Genomic DNA, 14,306 nt, shown 5'->3' with positions numbered 1-14,306 from the left:
TAAATACATTCTTAGGTAATGTCTCAATGAATATATCTACAACTTGCTCCTTTGTATTTACATATTCCAACTTGACTTCTTTATCGTGAACCAATTCTCTCAAGAAATGGTATTTCATAGAAATGTGTTTTGTTTTGGTATGCATCACTAGATTCTTTGATATATTTATTGCACTAGTGTTATCACAATATATGACTACTAGGTCCTTGATCTTTGTCTTCATACCTTCCAATAGTTGTTTGAACCAAACAATGTTAGAACAATTGACTATTGCTACCACATACTTTGCTTCTACTATGGACTAAGAGATATAATTATATTTCTTCCTTGTCCAAGACACTAGTCTTTTACCAAGAAAGAATGCTCCACCATTGGTGCTTTTTTTGTCATCAATACCTCCTACCCAATCAGCATCAGTGAATACTTTTAAATCCAAATTGCCTCTTATTTGGTACCATGAACCATATTCTTTAGTACCTTTCAGATATCTCATGATTCTTTTGATTGCTATCATGTGATTTTCTTTGGGATTTGCTAAGAATCTTGCCACCATACCGACTGCTAATGCAATATCAGGCCTTGTATGCACCACATACTGTAATTCTCCAATCATTGATCTGTATGTGGCTTGATCCACCTCTTTTGAATCATCATTCTTAGAAAGTTTATGTTTAGTAGACATAGGGGTTCCAACTAATCTTGAGTCTTCCATTCTAAATTCCTTTAGTATCTCCTTAAATATATTTGGATTGAGTAATGTAGATGCCATCTTTCTTCTATTGAATCTGTAATCTAACAAAGAATTTTATCTCACTAAACATAGACATCTCAAATTAGTCATTTCTTCTAAAAATGCCTTGCAAAAGTATTGTCAACAAATATTTCTACCAACCTAATCTTTTTGTCTAGTCCTTCTCTGATATATAGACTACTATTATCATTAGTTCTTTGATAACTAATTTGTATCAAGTAGTTATGGAGTCTTTCATTCCAAGCTCGAGGAGCTTTCTTGAGACCATATAATACCTTGTGTAATTTGCAACCCATGTCCTTTTTGCTAGGATCTACAAAACCTTTAGGTTGTTTAATGTAGACTTCCTCATCAAGAATTCCATTTAAGAATGTAGATTTTACATCCACTTGATAAACTTTAAATCCTATGTGAGTTTCATATACTAGTAAAGTTCTAACACCTTCTAATCTTGTAGAAGGAGCAAAAGTTTCACCACAATCAATACCTTCTTCCTGAGAATAGCCTTTACATACTAACCTTTCTTTGTTTCTAGAAACTTTTCCATCTTCATTTTTTTTTATTTCTGAATACACACTTTGTGCCAATTACATTTTTATCATTGGGTCTAGGAACAAGAGTCCAAATTTTTTTTTTCAATATTTGTTCAATTTCTTTATTCATTTCTTCAATCCAACTTTTTATTATCCAATGCATGTTTAACATTTCTAGGTTCAAATTTAGCAAGTAAACATCTACCTTTTAATTTGTTTCTTGTCATTGTTCCATTTGATTTCTCTCCAATGATCCTATTAGGTGCATGTTGCCTTCTAACACATCTTGCTAACACAACTTTTTTGGATTTGGAATGAGTTTCATTGATTTCATCATGAACTTTAGTATCAAGCTCGAGCCCCACTATTTGTGACTCGGATCCATTAAACTCAGTTTGTACTAGCTCGGTAGCCTTTGACTATGACTCAAGTCCTTTAGACTGTGACTCAGGTTGCACTGTCTACAACTTGGTAGCTATTGGAGATTTTGGGGACTTGGGAGTTGAAGCCTTCTGTCTACTAGATAGATTTGGCAAGGTATCGGGTTCATAGTAAACAAATCTTATGTAATCCTCAAGTTGTTTGTTGCTTTCTTCTTCACTCTTTTCTACAAACTCTTCAATTGCCACATGTGCACTTACTATAATTTTATGAGTAGACAAATTCAAACACTAGTATGTTTTACTTCTATAGGAGTATCTGAGAATATTCCTTCATCACCTTTGAGATCAACTTTACCTTTCCTAGATTCTTTTCAGATATAACATTATTTGCCAAATATTTTCAGGTAACTTACATTAGGAGTTTTATTTGAGTCTTTTTAAAGCTATACTCTATTCAAGGTATGAACTACAATGTTGATTGCTTCCTTCCAGTATTTGATTGCAAGATTCTTTTCTATCATCAAGGTTCTTGCACAATCCATGATGGATCTATTCCTTCTTTTAGCTATACCATTCTCCTGACTGTACTAGGGGATGATACTTATCTTTTAATTCCTTTCTCAATGAAGAACTCATTTAATTCATTGGAGATGAATTCACCACCTCTATCTAATCTTAAACATTTCAACTTCTTTCCAATTTCTTTTTTGACTCTTTCCAGATACCATTTGAATTTTTTGAAAGGTTTCTAGTTTTTCTTTTAGATACATTACAGTCATCATTCTAAAATAGTGATTAACAAAAAGAATGAAATTTTTTTCTCCATTTTAACTTTGCATTTCAATAGCTCCACATAAGTCTATATGCAAAAGCTCTAAGACTTCTTCAAAATAATAGTTCTTGCTTTTGAAACTAGTCTTTCCCATCTTACCTATTTGAAAATTTTTGCATAGACCCATATTATGTTTTCTCCAGCTAGGAATACCTCCGACACTTTTTTTCTTGCTTATCTTAACCAAATTATCAAACTTTACATGAGATAATGTTTTGTGCCATAACTAGCTTTCTTCTACTTGAGCAATAAAACATGAACTTTCATTGAGATCTAGATAGAATAGGTTACCTTTTGTTTATCTATTAAATCTGCCAAATTTCCTTTTCCATCCAATAGTTTGGCCTTTCCATCCATAAATTCTACATTGAATCCAATGATATTCAATGGTGCCATACTCAGTAGATTATGCTTTATTCCTTCAACCCAATAATCATTATCATATATAAGTTCTTTGGTCAAACAAATACATCCTTTTCCTTTTATGCAACAAGGTTTATTGTTTGCAACTCCCACACTCCCACCATCATAATATTGCATGTTCTCAAAAAATTTTTTGTCTCTAGTCATATGATGTGAGCAACCACTTTCAATAATCCATGTATCATTTTTTATAACATGAGAGATAAGTACAATCTTTCCTCCTTCATCATCAAATTCATCTTTTACAACAATATATACCATTTCATATTCATTTCTATCAGAATATTTAGCCATAAAAAAAGATTTCTTACTATTGTCCTTGTATTCCTTGTAGTTTTTGATTTTCTTCTTACCTTTGTGCTTATTACTTTTCTTTTCATCCTTGTTTTCTTTGTTTGGGCATCTTGCAGCAATATGACTAACTTCTTCACAAGAAAAGTAGATTAGAGTAATTTTACCTTTGTATATTCCTCTTCCTTTGAAATATTTCCTTTTAATTAGGGCTTCAACAACTTCAAGATCACTTTCAAAACTTTCTTCTTCTTCTTCACTTCATGATTGATTGGCCTTTGATTTATTACTCTTTTTATTGAGCAAGAGTTTGGCTTCAAATACACAATGAATACCTTTGGAACTAGGAACATAGTTATCATAGCTATCCAACTCAAAAGCTATCAATCTTCCAACTAGAGCATCCAAAGTTATATTGGTATTTGGATCACATCTCTCTCTTGAATAGCAAACACTCTAATTTCATAGATAGGAAGAAGGGTTATGCATACCTTGCTTACAACTATTTTGTCATCAATGTCTCCTCTAGATGCTTTGATTGTGCTCATACTTGCTTTGATTCTTTCCACATATTTTGTAATGTTTTCATCTTCTCTCATTTTTATCTAATCCAATTGACCTCTAAGACTTTCTACTTTAGCTCTTCTTACATTGTCATCTCCTCCATAAATGTCTTTTATTTTGATCCACATTACATGAGCTGTAGTGCAGTCTTTTACTTCATCAAATTTAGCATAACTAAGAGTAGATGTAATATCAATCATCATGATCTTATGATTTTTCTTTTCAAAAATGTCTTCAATTGATAATTTTCCAATGGAAATATTGTATTTAGCATCAAGATACTTATAACCTAAAAAAAATTTAGTTGCTAGATGTGATCTCATAACTCCTTGCCATGCTGCAAAGTTGTCTCGGTTCAACCTAGGAATCTCTCTTATGTAAGACATCCTAATCTTTAACTTAGGTCCTTAAAACCTTCTCTACAAGCACCAAAAGCTCTAATAATAATTGTTGGAAATATAACAAAAGTAACTAAGAGGGAAGGGGTGAATCAATTACTAGAAAAATAAATCCCAAAACCCTTAGATGTCTGATTAGAATAAACTCTAAAAACTAAACTTTGTTGATGCTTAGCAAACACATAGAAAAATGTTGTAACTTGGTAAACATTGAAAATGCTCTGCAAATACTTAGTATGAAAATCTTAAGATGTTATCTATGATTACGATTACTTTAATTTAGTTGCAAACACATAAGATAAATAGCATGAACACATATGGAACCAAGATTTAATGTGGAAACCCAATTTGGGAAAAATTACCAATTGCAACTAGTTCTTGATTTTCACTCTTCTAAAGTGAGCCCTATTAGGAGCCAACCGGCCTATTCAAGGTTACAAAAAAAACTCTTAGGTGTGACCCTATTAGAGGATTTAATCACCCTATTAGGAGTGGCCTTGTTAGAGGTATTTAGACACTTCAATAGAAATACGACTTTGTTAGAGGATTTACAAATAGTTTTTAAGCCAACTCTATTAAGGGATTTAGATCACTCCTACAATGGTTAGAGAGTAACAATGAAATGACAAGATATCAGATGCAACTAAATTGATGATTACAGATCTCAATTCTAGCTTGTATACTTGATCCTTCTCAATTGAATATGTCCTTTTAGCTCCTTTAGGATATTATGATTATCCTCCTAATTTTCTTCTTCTTAGCATCATCAAATTCTCAATTATCTTCGATGCATTTCACATACTCTATAAGTCTCAACTTGACCTTATGTTATATCTTTCCTATAGCCAATTCAACTAGAATAAAACTTAGAATAATTAATAATCATCTTCTCAATTAGCTAGAACCAACACATAGCTCAATTAAACTTAATATGTCAAAAAAAAAAATCCTTTGTTATCCAACCCTGCTCAATACACACTAACCCAGAAATGCTTTTCCCTTTTTAACTGAGTGAGCTCGGTCAACACTACGTACTCAAAAAGTTCCTTTTCTAACTGTGTGATCTTAGTTAACACTAGTTCCATCTAACATTTCCTTCATTAACTGAGTGAGCTTGGTTAATACTCATCTTTTACATACTTTTCTTTGGCGCCCGAGTGAGTTTAGTTGACACTATCTTTTGAACTAAGTAAGCTCTGGAATGCTTGATAGACACAAAAATTATCTTCAATGCCCAAGTGACCTTAGTATACATTGACTGATAATGATATTACATTTTTTGTAACATCAAAGACAATACACATTTAATCAATTGTTTCAACACATATAATTGAAGAATGAAAGCAATACATCAATATAAGGAAAAAGATGTTGCACAATATATTAATGGAAGAAAGAGATAAAATTGAGAATTATAATAATTCATAGGAAAAAAGGGGGAATATAGTAAGAGAGAATATAATACTCTACTAATATAGTATCGAAGAAAAGACTGACCCTTGGAGGGTTTATCAAACTTTCTTTTATAGTTCAAGCATAATTGAGAAAACTTCTACTAGAAGCCAAAGCCAACTACTACTATTAAATTTGCAGAGAATAATCACCACTAAGCCAAGGAAGATTTGATTGAGTGTGTGCTCATATAAATAAAATGATGTATTCATACTTGTTCTGACCTTGAAGAGATGAATTGAGAATTGTCCTATCTGGGAGAGGTGAGATCAATGGCAGTAGAAGGTCTAGCTTATCTACTTTCTCAGATGATAGGGAAGGCTCATGGCTATAACATATTATTCCTAAAATCATCTCTCCTAAACAAGGGGGATTTGTTCCTAGTAGGGACACTATTGATGAGGTGGTTCTACTCAAGCTTTGTATCACTTTAGTGGAAATGCAACATAAACTTTTTTTTTATTTCTTATTCTTGCACTAGTCTTCTATGGGATTTAACATATCTAGCCTCATTTCTAGTGGAAATTTTTATTTCAATTGGGCCTCATCTTTGACTTGTTATAGATCTTAATTCATCAATGAAGTTTGATATGGCCTAACTCATTTGTAGTGACAAATTTTATTTTAGTTGACCCATGTCTCTGACTTATTATAGATCTTTATTCATCAATTAAGTAAGATATGACGTAGGGTTTTCTACGATACACCTAGGTTTCAAAGGTCATAATTGAATAGTTAGCTAAGAAAGATAATGTAGAGAGGCAATGAGATGTCCTTTGTATCAAATAGTCATGGGGATCATCAAAAATTAGTTGCAAATGATCAAGGAATTAGTTCTCCATTAAAGAGATACCTTTGAGAGTGTTTTTGATGCATAAGATCAGATATGTCATGAATTTAGTCATCAAACTTGCCACATAGCACAATAATAATAAATAATTTTTCTACCTTGTTTAGACATTCAACTATTTGTTGACTCATGTTCATCACCTTGGTTTGCAGCTTTATAACTTATTTCATTAATTAATTGTTTGACCTTGCAAAACTATGAATTGCTTCATTTTATGTTTATTGTTGCTTTGTAGCTTACCTTCACTATATTCCCTTAACTTTTGTGACCCTATGAGCAATATGTAATTATCTCTTTGTGTTCTCATCACATTTTAGACTTAACATTCTTCTAACCATGCGATGGTGTGAAGACAATTATGTCTTACTTATCACCCCTTCATAGTATATTTCTTGGCTGACATCAAATGTGTGTGAACTTGTGACTCATGTTATCTTCATTGAATGTGCTTCCTTTCACATAGTCATGACTTAAACATGAACCAAAGCCTAGATACCTATAACTTTGCGAAGACTTCCATTTAACCATAATCACACTATCATGACTTGAATTTATAACTTCGATGCTAATACAATGATGATGTAATAAACACATTTCACTACTTCATAGCTCTAACTCTAGTTAACCGCTGACTCCTTCCAACTATGATACCCATAACCATTTTTAGAATCATGGCCTAGATTTTCAACCCATCTCTTAACTTTGTTAACATGTGATCAAGATAATCACAACATCGCAACTCAAATTTGGTTTTAGCCTTTTAACTGTGTGATGAGGCAACCATAGGTTTTTGCCACTTTGTAGTGTAAACCATGGTTATCTATTAATCTTTTATAATTGTGCAATCCATAACCCATTTTTAGCATCACCACTTGAAATGTTAACCCAAATGTCAACCATGTGAATGAGTGATAAAGGGAATCATTGCATTGCAACCCTCACCATGGGTTAGGCTTAATTACCTGCAATCATGTGATGACTACCATCATGAACTAGTGGAGTTGGAGATTGTGAGATCACTCATGAAAATGAAAGTTATCCTTTTAAACTATGAAGTTATGTTGATGGTTTGAGTTGACTATTTCATGCCTTCATGACTTGATTGACAATTACTCATTAACTCCCTATGACTATGTGAAGCAGAAATGATCACATCATCATAGCTCAGAAATTATCATTTGATATAAACTTTCTAAGGCTCGAGAATAAAAGAAAATTCAAAGAATTTTATCATATTCCCATTGGCTTGCATGGTAGGATGAAAAGTTCAACAAATGTGAACATAGCTACCACCTTAAAAACTGGATTTTGGAAGGAGGCACAAAAATGCTAAACAATACTCTATAAAGATCTCTATACTACTTGCAAAAAAAAATTATGTAAATATTTTTCAAGGATTTTCAGCTTTATTCAACAGATCTAGAAGTTTTGTAGGAAGATCTTGGAAAGAAAAGAGAAGTTATCAGTTCTTGATTCATAAGTTTAAGTGTTGTATGCATTTTCTATTTTAAGAAATTGAATGTTGAAAAGAAAATCATAGTAGTGATTTCTTTTTCCTCTTAAAGGAGGTGGTGGCTCGACATGGTTTTTATTGATGGTGTAAACAAGTTGATGTTTACACCTATGTCAAATCAACAGATCAAGTTTCAGTATCAACACTTGAAGGTATTTTACTTCTCAAGATTTCCCCTTTCATGAAATTTAAGTGATAAGAATGGTTTCCTCAATTCAATATTTTCATCACTAAGGAAAGAGGTAGTTATAAATTTCATTTCAAGATGGACTAAGATTTTAAATCTAATGGTTGTTTACCAAGTTATAAAATTGTGATTGGAAACATTGCTATGTTGAAAAGGGAACTCTGTAGTTAGCTTATTATTTTCATAAGAAATGCAATAGGAAGTATACAAGGTCAAACTTATATTAAAGTTTATATGAAGATCAAATCAACACTCATGGAGCTATGTTTTTCTTTAAGACCTTGGGAGTCTTCATGGCCTATTATTTTCCTAGATAGTTTTATGCCTGATTCAATTGATTGGCCAACACATTTAAGGGTGGAAAAGGTCATGCATGTTGAAGATCTTCTCAAGAATTTTGAGAGTGATTTGAGTAACAATGAATTCTATAATGATTCCTTTGATAATAAAGTGAATGTGTTGAAGATAATAGTGAATGTGATGAATCCATAGATGATGATAATGTGTCTTGTGATTATGAAGTGATGGATTCTACATCTAGTGAATTGGATGATTTTAGATAGAAAGATAAAGGTGGATATAACACTAAAAATGAATCATATGATAGTATTTATGAGAGTGAGGAAATTTCTAACAGGAGTATGGATAACTATTCTTTTGATGCAAATGAGAATGATTACATTGATGTATCTAGTTTTGAGGTATTATACAAAAAAGAGGAAATATTTGTAACAAGGATTATAATTTTTTAGATTGTCTTACTAATGATACTACTGGTATAAGTTTTTCAAATCATCTGGATTATGATCATAGCCAAAGAGAATAGACTAGTGATGAAGTCTTGTTGAATGTTGATGAAATTTCACTATTGTCTTGTGATCTTAAAAGGTATGTAAATGTTTTTAAGAATGATATGGTTTTCCCTTGTTATTTTTCTTCTCAAGATGAATAAATTTCCCTAAGGTTTGATGCTGAAAGTGGTACAAAATCATAACATTCCTTTCCAAATTTTGGAGGCATATATGGTAGTAGTTCAACTGCCAATACACATGATGACTTGTCTTATGTGAAGAATACTATTAAGGAGAAATTTTATACTATTTCAGATTATTTTCATGATGATGATACTGAAATTGGCTTTGATTGTTCATATGACAAAGAGAAAAGGGCAAGAAGTTATGATTCTAGGTCTAAGGTTTCCTTATATGTTGATGAATCTTGTGACATTGAACTTATCAGATGATAAGTTTGATGAGTTCAAATTTCACTCTAACTAGTTGTTTGATGAAGACTATGATTATGATCAGCATATTATATGTGAGCACTTTCATGATAGTTTTTCAAACTTGGTAATTAATCCATTATTTGAGTGTGAAGATATATTAGCATATGACAAATCTGATTGGATGAGTAACAAGACTACAAGAGAGGTGAATCAAATTTTATGTATCCGTCACACCTAGTTACACAAGATGAGTTACAAGCTCTTGATACATGCAACTTTTTTAATAATGTAGACTATGAAACCTTTGTGTTTCCCATTGATAACATGAACCATTCATATGTTCATGAAGGTTATTAGTTTGATATTAGTTTCTATGAGCATTTTGATTAACCTTTTCATAGTGAGTATGATGTTGAAGTCAATTTTGATTGTTATGTGCATATGAGAGTGAAGACATCAATTTTTTTTTGCCAAGTGAGCTAATGGAGAATGTTGATTTTTTTGGTGAAATTGATGAGAATAAGTTTTCCATCTTTCCTCATGAAATTGAAAATGAAAAATAGGTATATGATAGATGTAAGAAGTTGTGTTGAAGTTTGGTGGCTCAAGGCCATCGTTTGTATTGCTTGGAGTAGTTTTTCTTATTTTCAATAAAGTTGTTCAAGAGAAAATTTTTGAGTGGTCACCTTCTTCTAGATATTTAAATCCTTTTCATTCCCACAAGAGACATGCATAACCTAATATAGCTACTAATGGGACTCAAAATTGAAGCCTTGATTTTGAGTATCATTCTAAATTTTGAGTCAAATTGAGCCCCTATAAGAGCTTTTTGTGCATGTGTACCCGACCATCGCTTTGAGGCTTTTGAAGTATTTCATGTTTTTAACACTTGTATTCATCATATGAATCTATCCTATGATGATTAATTGTCATTCCAAATCATTTTGTGAAATGTCATTTTGAGCATTTCTTAAATCTACATTTTTGCTATGTCAAAAAAATGATAGGAAGCCAAGTTTGTGATTGAATATCTTGCACCTGAATATGTTTCATGGCTTGCCATTTTGGGAGTGTTTAGTATGCATATGAGAGAACTTATTTTTTATATTTCAATTCATTTATATATGTTTTTACTAAGTTTTGAATCCCTCAAATTTGGTTTTTTACTATTGTCATGCTGATGCATATTGCTGAGAATTCTAGGAAGCCTTGTTTGACAAGTTATAAAAATGATCCAATTGAACTAATTGAGAAAATTACTTTTGAATTGTATTATAGGGCTCATATATATGATAAGTTCTAGATTTGAGCATATTATGAATCCATTTGACTAGTTTCCAAATGCGATTCGAAATGCAATTTATGAACTTATACAGGTGTCTAAAAATGTAGATTGATTGATAGCCCTATTTAGAATGTCATAACTTTGAATCCATGATAGATGAGACCAAATAAATTGTACCACTATTTTCTACTCTAAAAATAAATTACATGTGCCAATTTTCAAGTCTTGACAAATACATCTACACACTTTCCCAAGTCCATTCTGTTTGTGAAAATCACTTTTTTGCTAATGTTTCCAGTTCTGTAATTCTAAGTTCCTAACTTTGAACACTTTCAAAGTGTGCCTAGTTATTTTTCATGAGATAAAATCATGGATTTATACTCTCCTCATAACAATAAACTAATGTCCCAGTTTTCATGCCTCCAAGTGATCGTTTGTCCTATTTTCAAAGCCAAAAGTGAATGCACTTTTATGTTTATAATGCATTTACTTGTAGGATAGTTTAGAGAAGGAAACATAAACTTTTAATAACTTTTGACCTATTTGTCTTCTTGAGGCATAAATTTTTAGGATGATATTGTGAAAGACAAAGAATAGATATGTCAAACTTTAGAACCTAGTTGTTTGTTTTGGTCTATTTTTAAGCCAATTTAGCAACCTCTTGGCACTAAATTGAACAATGTTCAAAAGCAATGAAAATGAGTTTTAAAGTTGCTACTCAATGAATATTTTTGAAACTTAATTATGGGATAATGTCAATAGATACCATGGAAATTAAGATTCTCATAAGGGTTATGATTATTTTGATCATTATACTACGATGAAGTATGGACATTTATAAGGTGATGCCATTGGATGAAATAAAGAGGATATGTGATAGTAATCGACCAAATGGAAATTTTCAATGTTATTTCAGTATATTGCCAACACAACTCTATTAAATTTTCCTTATTTACATTAGGTAGCTACAATAGTTTGATATGCTTATGTTGGAATTTCATGCCTCTACACACTCCTTATGATAACAAAGACTTGTACATAATAGTCAAAGAAGTGTCTTATTGGATTTCTCTTATTGAACTTCCAATTCGACGGTTGTTACCCTTTTAACCACAAACTCCATGGATGTACTCAAGGAGAAAGTGCTCAAAGAATTTTAAGAACAAGGTCATTCTCTCTCCTATTGATTTTCATGCATTAATGGAGAGGGTTAAATCCTCAAGGAAAGATATTTTATCACAATTTAGCTTCAAAGAAGTTTTAGGTTAGAAGAAATAATGAGCAAAGTAAGAATCTTATCACAAAAGGGGAAAAATGGATTGTTTTGAGTGTTCTTCCCTTTATCCTTGTGTAAAATTTGATATTTTTGTTTTAAGAGGTCCATTAGTCAAAGGATCAAATGAATTGTCTCAATTTTATCCCACTTTCATCACTTTAGCAATTGCAGGGGAGTGTAGAATGTCTTAGTAGAAGATGCAAGTATAAATGCCTAGTAAATGGTGTTTTTAATGAAATATGGAGTATCTTGTCAAGTTAATACATAACACAAGAGATTTAATTGGTTGTTTTCATGTTTCTCCAACATAATGATCACTAATTTTTCTTACAGGTATTCAAAGTTTGGAGACAAAGTTTTCTGATCGCCCCATCATTATATTTAGTGCCTAGCCTAGTCTTTAAGTTGTTTATGTGATTGGAGGTTGATCCAAATTTGAAAAAGTTATCAATATTTTTTCAAAAGCTTGATATTTTGATGCAGAGGAGTATCCTCTTATGTTCAAGTAGATCATATTCATCTGGATTACGTGTGAAGGAGTGCATTTTTTGTCTTTGGTGTGGCATATTGAAGATCAAGATTATTATCAATCAATCCTTGATCCTGAGAGAATCTTGAAGTTCCATGAATTTTGATGACTTCATGAGGATGGCCTTGATCAATGTATTCATGGTTCCTCTATTCCATCATCTGGAAGTGTAGACATTGAAGCAACTGGGTAAAAGGTTATCTAATAGACTTTGTGAGATGCTTCTAATGACACAATTTACATGTTAGGCTTTCCAATCTAAGATTCAAAATTCATAGTTTGTTACTTTCCATGCTAGATTATGCCTTCCTTAGCATGCTAAATAACCTTGTATGCCATTTTGGATGGAGCTCTAGTGCTGAAATGTGAGGAGAGTAGGTCATTGGAATGAGACAACTATGGGAGCAATGTTTATTTATTTTCACATTGATATTTTGAACCTCCCACTTGTATTCCATCATCTAGCACCAAATGTTTGATCCCCAAAATGTTTTAAATCCTTTTTTCCCAAATCCACTCATTAGCATGAATATAAAAACATCATAATTTATAATTATTGAGCCCACAATAGATGATGGCCTTGACACGATACTCAAAGATTTTGCATAGCTTGAGGATACTCCTACCCCTAATTCTCTTTAAAATACCCTATTCAACACAAGATCCTCCTCAATCTTCATTTCTAGTTTTCCACATGGCTCCTAGTGCATCTATATGGTTTTTAGAGAGATACTAATCTTCCCATTCAATATGAAAAACTATGGAGGAAGTAGTAGGCAATCAATGAGGGCTAGTCGAGGGATAAAGCATGAGTGGGAAGAAGCATTTTTTTAATGTGACATTGTCAAGGGCATTGTCTCTTTTTTTGTTTATATGCCCAAACACTTACTACATAAATGTCTTGATCACTCAATGCTTATGGAAAAAGAAACAAGCTTGTGTGGGACCTAGCTAGTTAGCTGGTGATGATCCAAGACATAATTTTGAACCTAAATGTAGATATGGAAGATTGTGACATGGTAGCCTAGCAAAAAACCTAAAGTTTAAAAATGGTATGATATTCAAGGTAATAGAAACATCCTGGGTCAAAAATATGATTAAGAGATTATAGTTACAAAGTGGAGAAAGGATTTAGTGCAAAATTATGACATTTAGTAGGTAGTTAAGCCTTATCATAGAGAAGTGGAGAAAGTGATAATTTAATCACATCGTGACATCTTTGGTTAGAGTGAGCAGTTAAGCCTAACCATAGAGAAGTGGAGAAATGTTGAGTTAACTACCAAACATGACTTCACAACTATTAATGCATAGTCATGGTTAACTATAGAGATGAAGAGATAAAGGGTTTTCACATGATCATAGTAGTTAAGCTCATAGTTAGAGTTAAGTTGGAGATGTGGAGATGGTAGTTATCTCCACATCTTGATGATAATGTTAAGGTGAAGGCTAAGGTGGATATGTGGAGAAATGATGACATGTTGTAGGGATGCTAGCAATGTGATGAGGTGGTAGATCTAACCCATTCGATAACAACAAGTGGCATCTAGTCATTGGTCAACTGGAGGTTTCACTAAGGTAGAGTTGAAGGTAAATGCAAAGTTAAAAAGATTTAAAAATATTAAAAATTTCTTCAAAATTGAGCATACATTTTTGAGATGTTGAAAATTAAAAATTCTTAAAAAGATTATGATTATTTCAAAAAGGTTAAGACTATATAGTATTCTCAATATTTTTGACATTAAATTGCTCTATTCATGGTAGAGGGCTAGAATTTTTAAATGCACACCAAAGGCCTTTTTTTTTCCAAAGTATGA

Source organism: Cupressus sempervirens, chromosome 2 (genome assembly GCF_028749045.1).
Source record: "Cupressus sempervirens isolate cs-2001-9-10 chromosome 2, ASM2874904v1, whole genome shotgun sequence".
NCBI classification, from domain to species: domain Eukaryota; kingdom Viridiplantae; phylum Streptophyta; class Pinopsida; order Cupressales; family Cupressaceae; genus Cupressus; species Cupressus sempervirens.
This window is presented reverse-complemented; position numbering follows the sequence as displayed.